The 13402-nt window shown below is 36.1% G+C and overlaps 1 protein-coding gene across 1 annotated transcript in view; it reads left to right on the top strand.

The window, feature by feature from the left end:
- Window positions 1–10878, top strand: part of IL1RAP (interleukin 1 receptor accessory protein) — a 144485-nt gene extending 133607 nt beyond the window's left edge. The window contains exon 12 of the transcript XR_003908709.1: window positions 10620–10878. The gene's annotated coding sequence lies outside the window, so the exon portion shown is untranslated. The remainder of the gene's footprint in view (window positions 1–10619) is intronic.
- The last annotated feature ends 2524 nt before the right edge of the window (window positions 10879–13402 follow it).

Raw genomic sequence — 13402 nt, 5'->3', positions numbered from 1 at the left:
GGTTAATGTATGTTGCTCCAAATCCTAAAAAGGGAGAGAATGTTTTTACCCATAATCAATCGTATTCCTTATTAGCCCAATATTTCAAATACAAAATATCTTTACAAAACTTGAGAAATTACTTTTGTTATTTATTAATTATTTTTTAGTGAAAAAATAAAGGATGAATGGCAAAGACATAGAAATTAAACACGAGTTCTTATGACTGAGTACCTAGATAATTGTGTTCTCAAGAGCAGTGTTAGTTCTGGTGAGTATCAATTTTCATTAACAATATAAAAGCAAGGTAAGCTATATAAAGTCATAGCTTTTGACATTAGCTATACTGGGGTCAAAAAGATAATGGACCATATTTTACTATATGAAGAAAGGCTAGGAGGTTATGTTATTAGCCTCCGATTCAACATGCCATACTTGAGTATAATATTCAGTGCCAAATATTTCAATGAGGCAAATGATAAGAAAATTTCCTCATGGGTCATGCATATTCATAATTGATATGATATGATTGCAGGTTAAATGGAAATCATTTACATAACAATATTGCATATTTAGGAACAGGAGTTTTAAGTCACGTAGAGATGAATGTGCATATTGCTCCTCTCCTAAGGATCTGTTTGACCATGGGCTCTATGAGCCTCAATCTCCTACTAAGTAAAATGGAGATCATATTATTAACCTCATTGGGTTTTGTGGGCATTAAATGATATAATGCATGTAAGTGCATAGCTCAGAGACTGGCATATTATGAGTGCTTGATAAGTGTTGGCCAGCGGTATACCCATAGTGGAAATGCTCATGGTTGCAGAAACTTACATTTGCATAATGATTTATGGCTTACAAATTGATTTCATATGCATCACTTTTCTTTCCTTATCTTTCTTTCTTTTTCTTTTCTTTCTTTCTTTTCTTTTCCTCTCACAAAATGCACAAAAGCAGTAAGTACAGAGCAGGAACTCATCATTTAGGTTAAGTGACTTTCCTAATGACAATCAACCAATTAACAATATGGTTGGGCCTATCTAATCTAGGCTTCTGACATCTGATCTACTGCCAATTCTGGAACTATTCCTATAAGATTCATGTGGAAGTATTTCTAATTGTAACTACTTAATCTGAACCATTATACATTCAAATCAACAAGTCCCTTAGTGTAAAACCACAAAAACTAATTAAATGTTATATCAAATGTCTGATGTGTCATCTAGCCTTGCCATATTATGATTTTATAGAATTTCATTTTTTATATTATAACATTTGTTTAAGAATTTAAAAAATAGAATCATTTTTTGTGTCTTCTAGACTCTATGATCAGGTTACAATTTTTCTCTCAAAATAAATTATTTGTATTTGTCTTAAAATAAAAATGTATCCACCTTATACCTTGAAAAACAAATTTAATCTTTCACCAGCTGTGATTTACATCGAGAGTCCCAGGTATCATTTCTTATAACTAGTAAGAATCCTAGTGATAATGTGTACACTTCCAGTTTGAAAAGTTGCAATGACTGGTAAACTAAAGTGCATGAAAAGTCATCAATAATAAATTGACCTAGGCATAAAGATATAAGAATGCAGAACAACAATCAATCCCTATGGCAATGATTTCAAACTTTTGTGTGTCTAAAAATCATTTGGGGGGCATCTTAAAATGAAGATTCCAGGATCGGCTCCTCCCTTAGAGGAGTAGATTTATTGGGTACTGGCCATTGTCTGGAGGTCTACGTTTTAATACTGTACCCTTGATAATTCAGGTATTCTATGGGTTAACCATCAACTACTACCTATGAGAGTTCTTTCAAGCCCTTTCCATATTTTTTATTTTATTTTTCTGGTTTTAAGAGGATAAAATCTTTATTAGAGTCTGGTCCAAGACTTCCAAAAGTATGTTTCTTGATGCATTCATATTAGAACCATTTGGGGTTCATTCATTAAAATGCATATTTCTTGACCCATCCAAAATTAACTAAAGTAGGATCTCTAGAGTGGGGCATATTTGCACTTGGAATAAACTTTCTAGGTGATTCTGACGCACATAATGTCTAAGAACCATTAATTTGTATCTTTCTTTAACTTCTCTTTTACACTTTTAGGCTCTGATTTTCTCCAGCCATGGAGGGCTCCAAATCATCCTTTAAACAAGGTGTTTGCAGGCAATAGATGAAAATAAAGGGCATGCTTTAGCTCTTGGAGTTGCTTTGGCACAAGAAGACAATTAAATAGAGGAGTGGTTAGTGCAGTGTATTTCTAATATACAAAAACATCAAGCATTTGGAATCTGGTAGGAGTGCTGCAGTCATAACATGTATTTATCAGATTCAGATAAGCTATACTGTGCTAACAAAGAGCCCCAACATTTCAGTAGCTTTATATCACAAGATTTATTTCTTCTTTATGCTATATGTCCAGATAGCGGCTTATATTTCTATAGTTTTGCCATCTGAAAAGTGTGGCATCCTGCTATTCTACACTTCTAAATAAGACACTTATTACTCTCACTTATAATACGTTGGCCAAAACTAGCTGTGAGTGCTGGTCTAGTCATAGAGAAGGCTGGAAAATGCATTTTTCTTATGTTCCTGGGAAGAGAAAAATGAAATGGACTTGAACACAAAGCATTGTCTTAACCTAAGAGTGAGATATTGAAATTGCCTGAAGAGGCAAGAGAACTACAGATGGAGTTATGTTACACACCTTGATAATGAAGGAATGGAAGGATTTTCCTGCCAACATTCCACCTCAACCAGCCAAGGTATCAAGTCAGATAGTTGTGAAAAAAGAGTATACAGAAATGAATACGTCTTGTTCATAATTTTCCCTAAGAAAAGTTATAGAAAGAATGTATAATAATAATGACAGCTGCTGGTTAAAGAAAATAATTCTTAAAAATTGGCAAGTTTCTGTGTTTGTTTGGTTAATTTCCATTCAGTGGTGTTAGGTGGTTTTCTAAGAATGTGATTCTCAAGCCATCTGCCAATGAGCCATTTCATTTTTGAATACCCAGGGAGTCTCAGAAGGATTGAAGACATTTAGAACACAGCAGAGCATGTAACACAGTCATTAGAAAGTCTCCCTTGATCTATTTATCTGAAGAGCTAAATGAGGAATTTAAACTGAACGTGCTAGAGCTCAGATGAAGGAAGAGACAAACGCTGTCATGCGTATTAGGAAGTCAGCTGCCATCTATGCATCTGCATAGATTTGGAGTCTTTGTAACAAATATTTGAATTTTTTTGACTTCTCTAATATTGTGAGTATCATTTGGTCATGAAGAAATCTCTCCTTGGGTTGGTGAAGATTCATGCTTATGGGGACTAAATCCAGATTAACAAGTTACAATGCTGAACAAAGAAAAAGTTTGATTGCTTAGTATAGCAAGGACATTATGGATATAACCAAAATTCTTTAGAGAGTAATTGACAAAGTTTTTCTCCTGGATAATATAAAACACTTTAAAAAATTTTAAATGGAAAAATGGCTCTTTGAAATGGCCTCATAGAAAGAAAGCAGAAAGATCCCAACTCTGAACTCAGATCATGAGCTATTTTTTTAAGTTCATTTCTTTTGAAAGAGAGAGAGAGAGAGAGAGAGAGAGAGAGAGGGAGAGAAAGCGGGAGAGGGGCAGAGAGAAAAAGAGAGAGAGGATTCCAAGCAGGCTCCACACTGTCAGTGGAACAGTGGACCAGAACTCACAAACTGTGAGATCATGACCTGAGCCAAAATCGAGAGTCAAATGTTTAACGGATGCCACCACCCAGGTGCATCATGAGCTATTTTTATTCTACTCTAAGTGACAGGAATTTTAATATTCTATGTATTTATTTTTCATTTAAGATACAAAACCATACATAGCAATTTGTTACTTTTCTATTGTCAAAAACCATGGTACATGCTTGCAGTTAATTTATAATTCAGTACATGCTTCAAAACACCTTAGGCAAGTGGTTCTTTAAAGAATTACACAGGGGTTCCTGTGGCTCAGTCAATTGGGCATCTGATTCTTGATATCCACTCAGCATTTGATCTCCTGGTTATTAGATGGATCCCAGCATCCGACATGCTGAGTGTGGAGTCAGCCTAGCATTCTCTCTCTTCCTCTTCTTCTGCCTCCCTCCCCCTACCTGTGCATGCTCTCTCTCTCTCTGTGTGTCTCTCTCTCTCTCTGTCTGTCTCTCTCTCTCTCAAAAATAAATAAAGATTTCAAAAATAAAAAATAAAGAAAATAAAGTAACAAATATTATCTCACATTTTCTGTGGGTCTAGGTCAGGAATTTGGGAGACATTTAGCTGGATGTGTCTTACTCAGAGCTCTTCACGAGCTTGCTCTCAAACCGTTGATCAACGTTATGTCCATCTGAAAAATTGACCGGGGCTGGAAGATCCACCTACAAATGCAGACACATGAGTTGGTAGGAAGCCTAAAGTTTTATATGAACCTCTCAATAAGGCTAGTTGAGTATTCTAGTGTAGTGAGTATACTAGTATATTCTAGTATACCAAAGCAAGAGATCCCAACGAGAGAGAGTGAGGAGGGAATCACAGAAGGGAATTCAGCTCTACCTCTCAAAGGAAGGAGTACCAAAAAAATCTGTGGGCATATTTTAGAGCCAGCACTGTAACACAAACCACCACTTTTTTTTTCAGTTGAATAAATTGAAGTCCAGAAATGGGAAGTGTCCGGTCCTCAGGTTTCTTAACTTCTTCCCTAACATGGTAAGCTAACTAGCTGTAAAGGTACCACAAGGCAAATGAGATCTTCTAACTGTCTTGTTCTGGCTAGAACATTTCTTCTTCCTGGTGGAAGATATAGAATGGGGAAGAATTAAATCATGTGTAGTCTTGATGACCTCTGTCTCTGTTTTCTCCCTGTATGCCTCCTCTCTTAATTTTCCCTTTCTCTCCCTCTCTCTCTCTCTCTCTCTCTCTCTCTCTCTCTCTCTCTCTCTCTCTCTCACTAAGTCCTCCTCCATCCCTCCCTCTATCCTTCCCTCCCCTTCCCTTCATTCTATTCTTGAGATGCTTAGCCATATTCTTGGTCTTGGGTTTGAGTATTGAAACAAGTTTTATGCTGGTCTCCTCTAAAGAGACTGAAAGTGACTATTTATTCCAAAAAGCAACCACTGCAAACGGAAAGATGAGGAGGTAATGGCTTTCTCTGGAGTAATCCAGGTTCTCATCTTTGCTCCGAACTGAAATCGTGATATATAAATAATCAAAGCATTTATCCTCTGTATCTCAGAATTCTGAGCCCCCAAAATGAATGGAATTGGACTAGCAAGTCAGTAGGATGTTACAATTCTGTGCTTCTTTGATTCACCGAGTAATGCTTAAATAACCCCCTCTCCTCCACCCATATCGCACACATCAGCATCCAAGGTCTAGTGATACTTGAAAGAATATTTGAAAGGTGAAACACTTTTCCAAAGAGTCATAAAGAATGCTTTTGTCTGTTTAGACCTAGTTCCAGTATTGCATTCTCACTTGCAAAGCTAAATAGCCAACTTCTCTTCTCATCTGCTGTCCATCCCTGTCTGGGGATAGTGACTATGAGAAAATACATTCAGTGTACCAGGAGCCTGCTCATATTTCAACTCTGGTGCATCCAATTTCTCTAAAAAATTCTTAATCTTAAGTCACAAGGTCACTATTTTGTAAATTAGTTTGAAGAAATGTTACCTTTTGTCTTCCTAATAGCTTCATGCCCTTATTTTTAACTTACGCAAACCTCGTGCAACCTTCCTATTGTGATATATGTTCATATATTTCATGATGCCCAAAAAAACAAAAGGAGCCTAGTTTAAAAACTACACAGTGTAGAAACACCAACCTCCCAGGAGTCAGGAGATCACAGTTCTAATTCGAACTGTAATTCTTTTTTTCCCCTCTGGTATGAAACCTAGAGCAAAGCACTAACTGTGCAACATTCTCTGCATCAATACAATTCAAGGACCACTGTGTGTCTTTCTATCACCAGTATTCTAAAGGTTAGTATAATAATAACAAAGCAAGATTTTCCTATGTGTTTCAGGATACAACCATGGTTCTCTCCAAGTAATCTGAAGTCAGATGTCTAAGAAATTTGATTCTCCACAAGTGCATACAATACTAGTTAAGTGGCACAAAGTGAAACCAAATCTCAGGGATTTCTCCTCGTCACTTATCCTGAGACAATTGCTTGCCAAATGTTGATTCTACTTCCAAAAAGTTTTTCTAAATTCTTCTCTTTGCTTCTCCCCAAGAATTCTATGAATTTAAACTACATACACACTAAACACTATTACCAAACACACCATGTATTTTTATGCTTCATATGCCTTTGCTAATATTACTTCAGTGGAATGCCCTCTCTTCTTCCCTACTATGTAAGCACTCTCAATGTTTTCAAACTTTCTAAACTTTCTCAGGCAGAATTGAATGCTCCTTCTTTTATGCTTTTATTGTGCATAACATTTCTGTTATTGAATTATAAATTTCTATATCTCTCTTTCACCTGCTGTCCTGTAAACTCCCATGGGCTAATGCTATATATTGAATCTCTAATTTGAGCATTTAGCATGATTACAAGCACATAACAGATTTTCCATTAATGTTTCTTTAAATTTTTATGAACACTATCATTGGAAACAAAGTGATAGAGCTTTGTCTCTTTCTTCTGTTTCTCCTCCATTATAGATGCAGTGCTATAGAAAAGGCACCAAAGGCTTTTGTTCATTACTGTAAAAAATGTATTCCAATATTGGAATCCTGGGGCTCCTGACACAACATCCAGCACCACTAAAACTTGGCCCTTGGCATTGCTTGAGGACAGATGATCCATGCCCTGGTAGGGGTGGTAAAAGCCCCAGCTGTGCCATGCCTGGCCTGGTTGCCACTCTTGCATTAAGGACTCCCACCCCTGCTACACTCTATCTGCAATAACAGCTGAGCCTGGGATCAGTACCATGCTCATTGGCAGATGCTCTGTTTGTGATGTTGCTATTAAATGGGCTAAAAATGACAGAGCACTAAGCTGTGATAAACACTCTCTACTTACAGTGTATCATAGAGTATTTCTGGCTAATGAATTCAAGCAGAAAAAACATTAATCCAATTGTTTTAAAATCCACATGATATCAGAAAAATGACATAAAGAGCTGTATTGATTCAAGGTCAATTGGTAATTCAGGGATCAATTCTTCCAAGCACCCTGAGCAATATAGTCTTTTCCTATCTGGGTCAATATACTTTCACGATATATGCTAAAGCTCTCCTCTCCATACTCCTTTCCACTGCTCATCACCTACCCTACTGGTTTTTTAGTTTATTTGGATGTCACTAGCTTCCCCTCTCCACACCTGTGTACACTATCACCAAATCGTTCTTTGTAGGATAAATTCTGACTGTGACCTTTGAAGTCTCAAAGACCCTGTCACATCTAATTTGCTACAAGATAAAGTTTGTTCTGGTTTGTTTTACCTTGAATTTGAGGCACTCTGTTATCTGGACTCAGCCTATCTTCAGCAACTTACCTTTTCTGATTCCATATGCACACGACACACAACCCAACTAAAAGACGTATTTCCTCTTCAATGCTTTTCCATCAGCATAACCTTGTCCAGGTTGTTACTCTCTGGGAAAACTCTTCAGTCGTCTCACATGTCCACTTTCAAGGTGCAATCTAAATTATATTTTTCTGATACCACCGGCAGAAAATATTTTCTTTCTTATCAAATTGCCCATAACATTTCTTGTGGGTTTTGTTGTTGTTGTTGTTTATTCACTCATTCAATAATTTTAATCAAACATCTACTCTGTGCCCACAGCCATTGTAAATACTCAAAGCATTTTAATGAATAAGAAATTGCTTCCTCTTCTTAAATTTACATTCTAGTGGCAGGAGACAGACAATAATTAAACAAGTAAAATCCAGAGCATGTTATATTGTGATAAATTCCGCAGATTCAGATTAATTCAGATTAAGCAGAAACATGGGATAGGAAGTGTTGAGAGATTTTCAATTTTAAATAGTATTCATAGAAAATCCCAAGGAGAAGATGGCTTTTGCATGAAGGCTCAAGTAAAGGAGAAGAGTGAACAGTCTTAATAGCAAATGTAAAAGGCATAAGAGATATTAAAAATAAGAAAGGAAAGAAAAGAAAAAAAAAGGACTCCTGTGGTTAGAGTATAAGAAGCAAGTAGAGAATAGAAAATGAAGTCCAAGGCAACAATAATGTACATATTTGTAGACCATTGTAAGGACCTTTCAATTTACTCTGTGTGTAATGACAAATGTATCATCCACAGTCCCAGCAGGAATGGATGGCATATGCAAAATGTGAAATTTAATGATAGTTTAATAAATTTTCTACTTACAAATGTATGGACAAGATTTAAGAAACCCAATATAGAATTGTATGGTACCCAGTACTAGCAGTGAGTAGCATTAGTACTGTTGGCCTAAAGTGGCAAGAAGAAGGAGTGGCTATGAGGAATCAAGGGTGTCTGTATGAGACCCTTGACCCTTGACCACATAGAAGCAGAGGAAAACCTAGCCCTCACTCTCCTCCTGCCTGCAAATCTTTGGCTAGTGCCTTTCATTGCTCAGTCCAATCAGAACCCAAAGATCAAGGAATCTTGTACACACAATCTAAAAGATTTAGTCTATTTGGGCATACAACAAGGTAAGGAAAGACATAAAGGATCTGGGGAGCACACAGAAGATACTCAGATCTGGGATCTCTTGGAGGTTCTGAGCAGAGGGGGATATGATATACCTATAATCTTATCAAGACACTGCTTTTGGGTAAAGAATAAGCTATAGGGGAACATCATCACAGGTGAGAGGCTACTGTGGTAAGAGAAGTGAGAGATTATGGGGATCTGCATTGTCATGGCGCAAGAAAGTAGTGAGAAGTGGTTACAAATCATGCTTTTTAAAAAGTTAAGCGTACAGGAATTTCTGGCATACTAGATACAGGATTTGAAAGTGTAAGATAAAGATAAGTTCATAGTTTGGGCCTAGACAACTGGAAAAAAGGAGTGGTAGTGTTGACTAAGAGGGTATATTAGAGATTTTTTTTTTAAGTTCAAGATGCTTTAGACTTCAAAGTGATCATGTGTAGGAGACAGATTCATGCTAGGAAGCCACCATTCATGAGAAAGGACTGCTCAGGATATATTAATTTTAAAGCCATCAGACGCCATTAGGAAAAAACTGAGGAAAGCAAAAGTCCAGGGAGTATCTCTGAGGTACCTCAGTAATGAAAGATCAAGATGATGAGAAGTAAGCAATAGGGAGTATGAAAATAATAAAGCCAGCAAGAATGTAGGACTCTAGAAGTCAAGCGAGGAAAATGTTTTAAAGTGAATAAAATAGTCAATATGACAAATGCTGGGGCTGGGCCAAGTGAAATGAGCACTGAGGGCTGACTGCTGCATTGGGCAGCAAGAGAGGTCAGCGGTGGGTTTGATGAGAGGAGCTTTATGGAGTGGCAGAAGCAGATCGTGCTTAAAACAGGTCCAAGACAGAGAAGAAAGAGAACTGGGTACAGAAAGGAAAATAATTTTAAAAGAATTGGCTGTAAGAGGCAACCGAATGAGATGTATTCTTGAGGTGGATGTGACAACAAGAAGTACTTTGTTTTTGTTTCTCCCATGCTCGTAAGAATAATAACAAGGCTTCACCTCAGAATTGTTTTCTTGAGTTTGACGTGAGACCATTCAATATACCTGTGTATTACCATCACCCATATTTAGCGGCACATAGACATACAGATAGAGAAGGTAAATTAAAAATGCAGGATAGGGAAGAGAAATTTACTGGAAGAATGACTCTGTGTGAATTGAATCTAGTGTAAAACTGGAAGGGTTTCTTTAATAGCACAGAGTTCAGAGTAACAGGAACGATGCTAGTAAGAGAGTGAAGGGAGTTCTGGGAAGTTGAGAACTGTCCTCTTGGTTCTCTTCTACTGCTTTCTAAATGGGAAATAAGATAGCTTAAAGCAAGAATGGGAGAAGTGTTGGGTGTTGGATATTTGAGACCAAAGAATCAGGTATGAAATAGTCCTTTAAGAAAATAAGGAAGTGAATCATCCTGGGCAATGTAGTATTATTTCCAAGGAACAATAAGGGTCTACTTGAGATATGATACTGCATGGATGAGATTACTATGAGATTTAGCCACAATAACAACCTAACCCCTTTCTCCAAACTATTATGTTCTTTCACCATCCCTATGTCTTTGCTGTTCTCTTTGACCCAAATGCCCACTATTCTAAATTTCACAAGCACTGCGTTCACTTTATGAAATTTTTTTCATTGTTTAGACACAACACGAATATTACTAACAAACGCATAACCAAGATTTTTTTTCTTTTTGCAGTTCAGTATTCATTGTCCCTTTTCACAGTAATGACATTCTGATTTACCTTTTTAGGCCATTCAGCTCTTCCCTTCTCTTAATCATTGTTTTCTGGTCAGAATTGGATCCAGAAGAAGGCATATAATACAAGCCCACCCACTCAGTAATACTTTTCTAGCTCTGATAATAAATTTATAAACGATATATTGTCCAAATCAGTCTAACGAAGTTGAACTGGGACTACTGGAATTTTCAAAAAGGAAAATGATCTTTTGCTTAGGTTTCTAGGAGAATAAAAGCTGCTAAGCTGTCATCTGCTGGATGAAACCAACAGAGGGGAAACGAAGGAAGCAATGAAGAGAGAATAACTTCCTGAAGACCTATTCTGAGTCTCTGGATCCAATAATATCTAAAGAATTTTCTCTCCAGACTTTATAATCACATGAACCAATAATTTGTTTTTGTTTTTGTTTTCTGTAATATGGTTAAAATATCTTTCATACATAAATAAAAGAACCATGACTAATCCAATTATTTAATATGATGGAGAGTCAGAAGTCTTGTCAGACCACTAATCAAAGTCTAAGCTCCTGAGAATTACTGGACTTTCACGGACCCCTAACACGAACAGTCTCTTTGACATGGAGAGAAAAGCCCTTGTCTAGGACTGTCCCCTCAGCTCTAATTCTCTATTTATATTTCAAGTATGATGAATAACAGCAGTCAGGCCATTAATGCAGAGATAATTAGCCAAAGATAATTAAAAGAAAATTCTTCTTCCTTTTGAAAGCCACCCAAAGTCTACAATTAAAGGTTCACTCAATTATGACAGTGCCTATATTCAATACAAGTCACATAGTCTGTAGATAAAAACTGCCCTTGAGAGAAACTAAGAAAAGTTTAAAATCAAACTGTCTCAAAGGAAGTCTCCTTTCTATTATGTTCATTAAGCTGCTTACCCTTAGGAAGACTTTTATTATATTTTATTCAGGAATTTCAAATTTTTATTCAGAGCTATAAATCAATTAATCAATTATTGTCAATTCAGCAACAAACTGGAACAGAACAGAGAAAGATTACACACAAAAAGGCAGAGAGAACATCTCCAAATATGCTGCATAATTACTTCCCAATTTTGAAAAGCATATCAAAGACATACCATGTTAGTTATTCTTGTGAAACACATTATCTTTTGAAGAATTAAAAGATAAAACATAAAAATAATGCAACATTTTCCTCTGGAGTGTAACAGAATCATAATCATGTACCTAACACACTACATATACTTTCATCTGAAAAATCCTAACCTACCAAAGAAAACATCCAGATGGCAAACAGACACATGAAAAGATGCTCAACATGGCTCATCATCAGAGAAATACAAATCAAAACCACAGTGAGATACCACCTTGCACTGTTCATGGGAATGTAAACTGGTGCACCCACTCTGGAAAACAATATGGAGGTTCCTCAAAAAATTAAGAATAGAATTACCCTATGACCGAGCAATTGCATTACTAGGAATTTATCCAAAGGAAACAGGAGTGCTGATTCAAAGGGGCACATGCACCCCAATGTTTATAGCAATGTTAGTAACAACAGCCAAATTATGGAAAAAGCCTAAATGTCCATCAACTGATGAATAGGTAAATAGATATCTATTAGATAGATAGATAAATAGATATACATGTACAATGGAATACTACTTGCCAATAAAAAGTGTGAAAACTTGCCATTTGCAACAAGATGTATAGAACCGGAGCATATTCTGCTAATCAAAATAAGTCAGTCAGAAAAACCGATATCATATGATTTCATTCATATGTGAAATTTGAAAGACTTAACAGAAGATTATAGGGGAAGTGAAGGAAAAATAAGATAAAAACAGAGAAAGAGGCAAACCAGAAGAGACTATTAAAAACAGAGAGCAAACTGAAGTTTGATGGTGGTGAGTGGTGGAGAGGTAGGGTAAATGGGTGATAGGCATTAAGGAGGGTACTTGTTGGGACGAGCACTAGGTGTTATATGTAAGTGAAGAATCACTGGATTCTACTCCTGAAGTCAAGACAACACTGTATGTTAACTAGCTTGAGAACAAAATTTAAATAAATAAATAAATAAAAAATCCTAGCCTAGATATATACATTGAAAACTATTCAGAGAATTACATAAATTGCATAAAACAGGTCACAGTGATTGGCTATCAAGTTCAATTAACCATAGAAGGTGACCATCTCCTGCAGCATATTTATGATGGCTTACACTAACAAATCTGTACCCCCCAAAATGCCACAGCTGTGTACTTTATCAATAGCTGCATTTATAGGCAGTGTTTTCCTCAAAAAGTCTTACAACTATATAGTCCTTTTCAGTCTTGCTGACCTTGAAATTTGCTATAAAGGATTGTGTTGGAAGATAGTAGAAGAAAGAGGAAGATGAAGGGTGATAGGATTTACTTACCCAGATTCACATTTAATCATTCTAAAGACAAGAATCAGGTATAATTATCTCCAGTTCAAAAATTAGATAACAAAGATTCAGAAAAATTAACTTCTACCTTCATAAGATCAAGTAGCTATGAAGTGGGAGAACTAGAATTTGTAACCAAATAAACCTAGTTCTAAAGACTAAGTTCTTTTTAGCAAATCAGGCTGCTTAATAACCTTTCAAAGTAACATGATTTTTCAATGATGGTTTATATTTTTGGCACCATTGACATATTATAATAATGAAATATGACCAAAATGGCTTGATGATTAATAAGCTTTATTATTTTGTCATTACAGATCAGAGATTACAATAAGACTACATAAGTGGTCTTGTGAATCAAAATATAGCTTTCTGTTATAACAAGAGCAGTAGCAATAAGTCATATTTATATGTTTCAAAATATTTGCACATACTCTACCTCCTCGTGATTCTGTTCTTATAACAGCCTGTGAAGTAGGCAGAGCCAATTTAATCCTTACTATTCTATTTTATTCTTACTATTTTATTTAAATGTTTATCTATTTATTTATAGAGAGAAAGAGAGAGAAAATGCATGTATGAGCTAAGGAGGGA

Source organism: Suricata suricatta, chromosome 5 (genome assembly GCF_006229205.1).
Source record: "Suricata suricatta isolate VVHF042 chromosome 5, meerkat_22Aug2017_6uvM2_HiC, whole genome shotgun sequence".
Classification (NCBI taxonomy): Eukaryota; Metazoa; Chordata; class Mammalia; order Carnivora; family Herpestidae; genus Suricata; species Suricata suricatta.
Note: the sequence above shows the minus strand (reverse complement) of the source record. Positions and strands in the feature narration are given on the sequence as shown.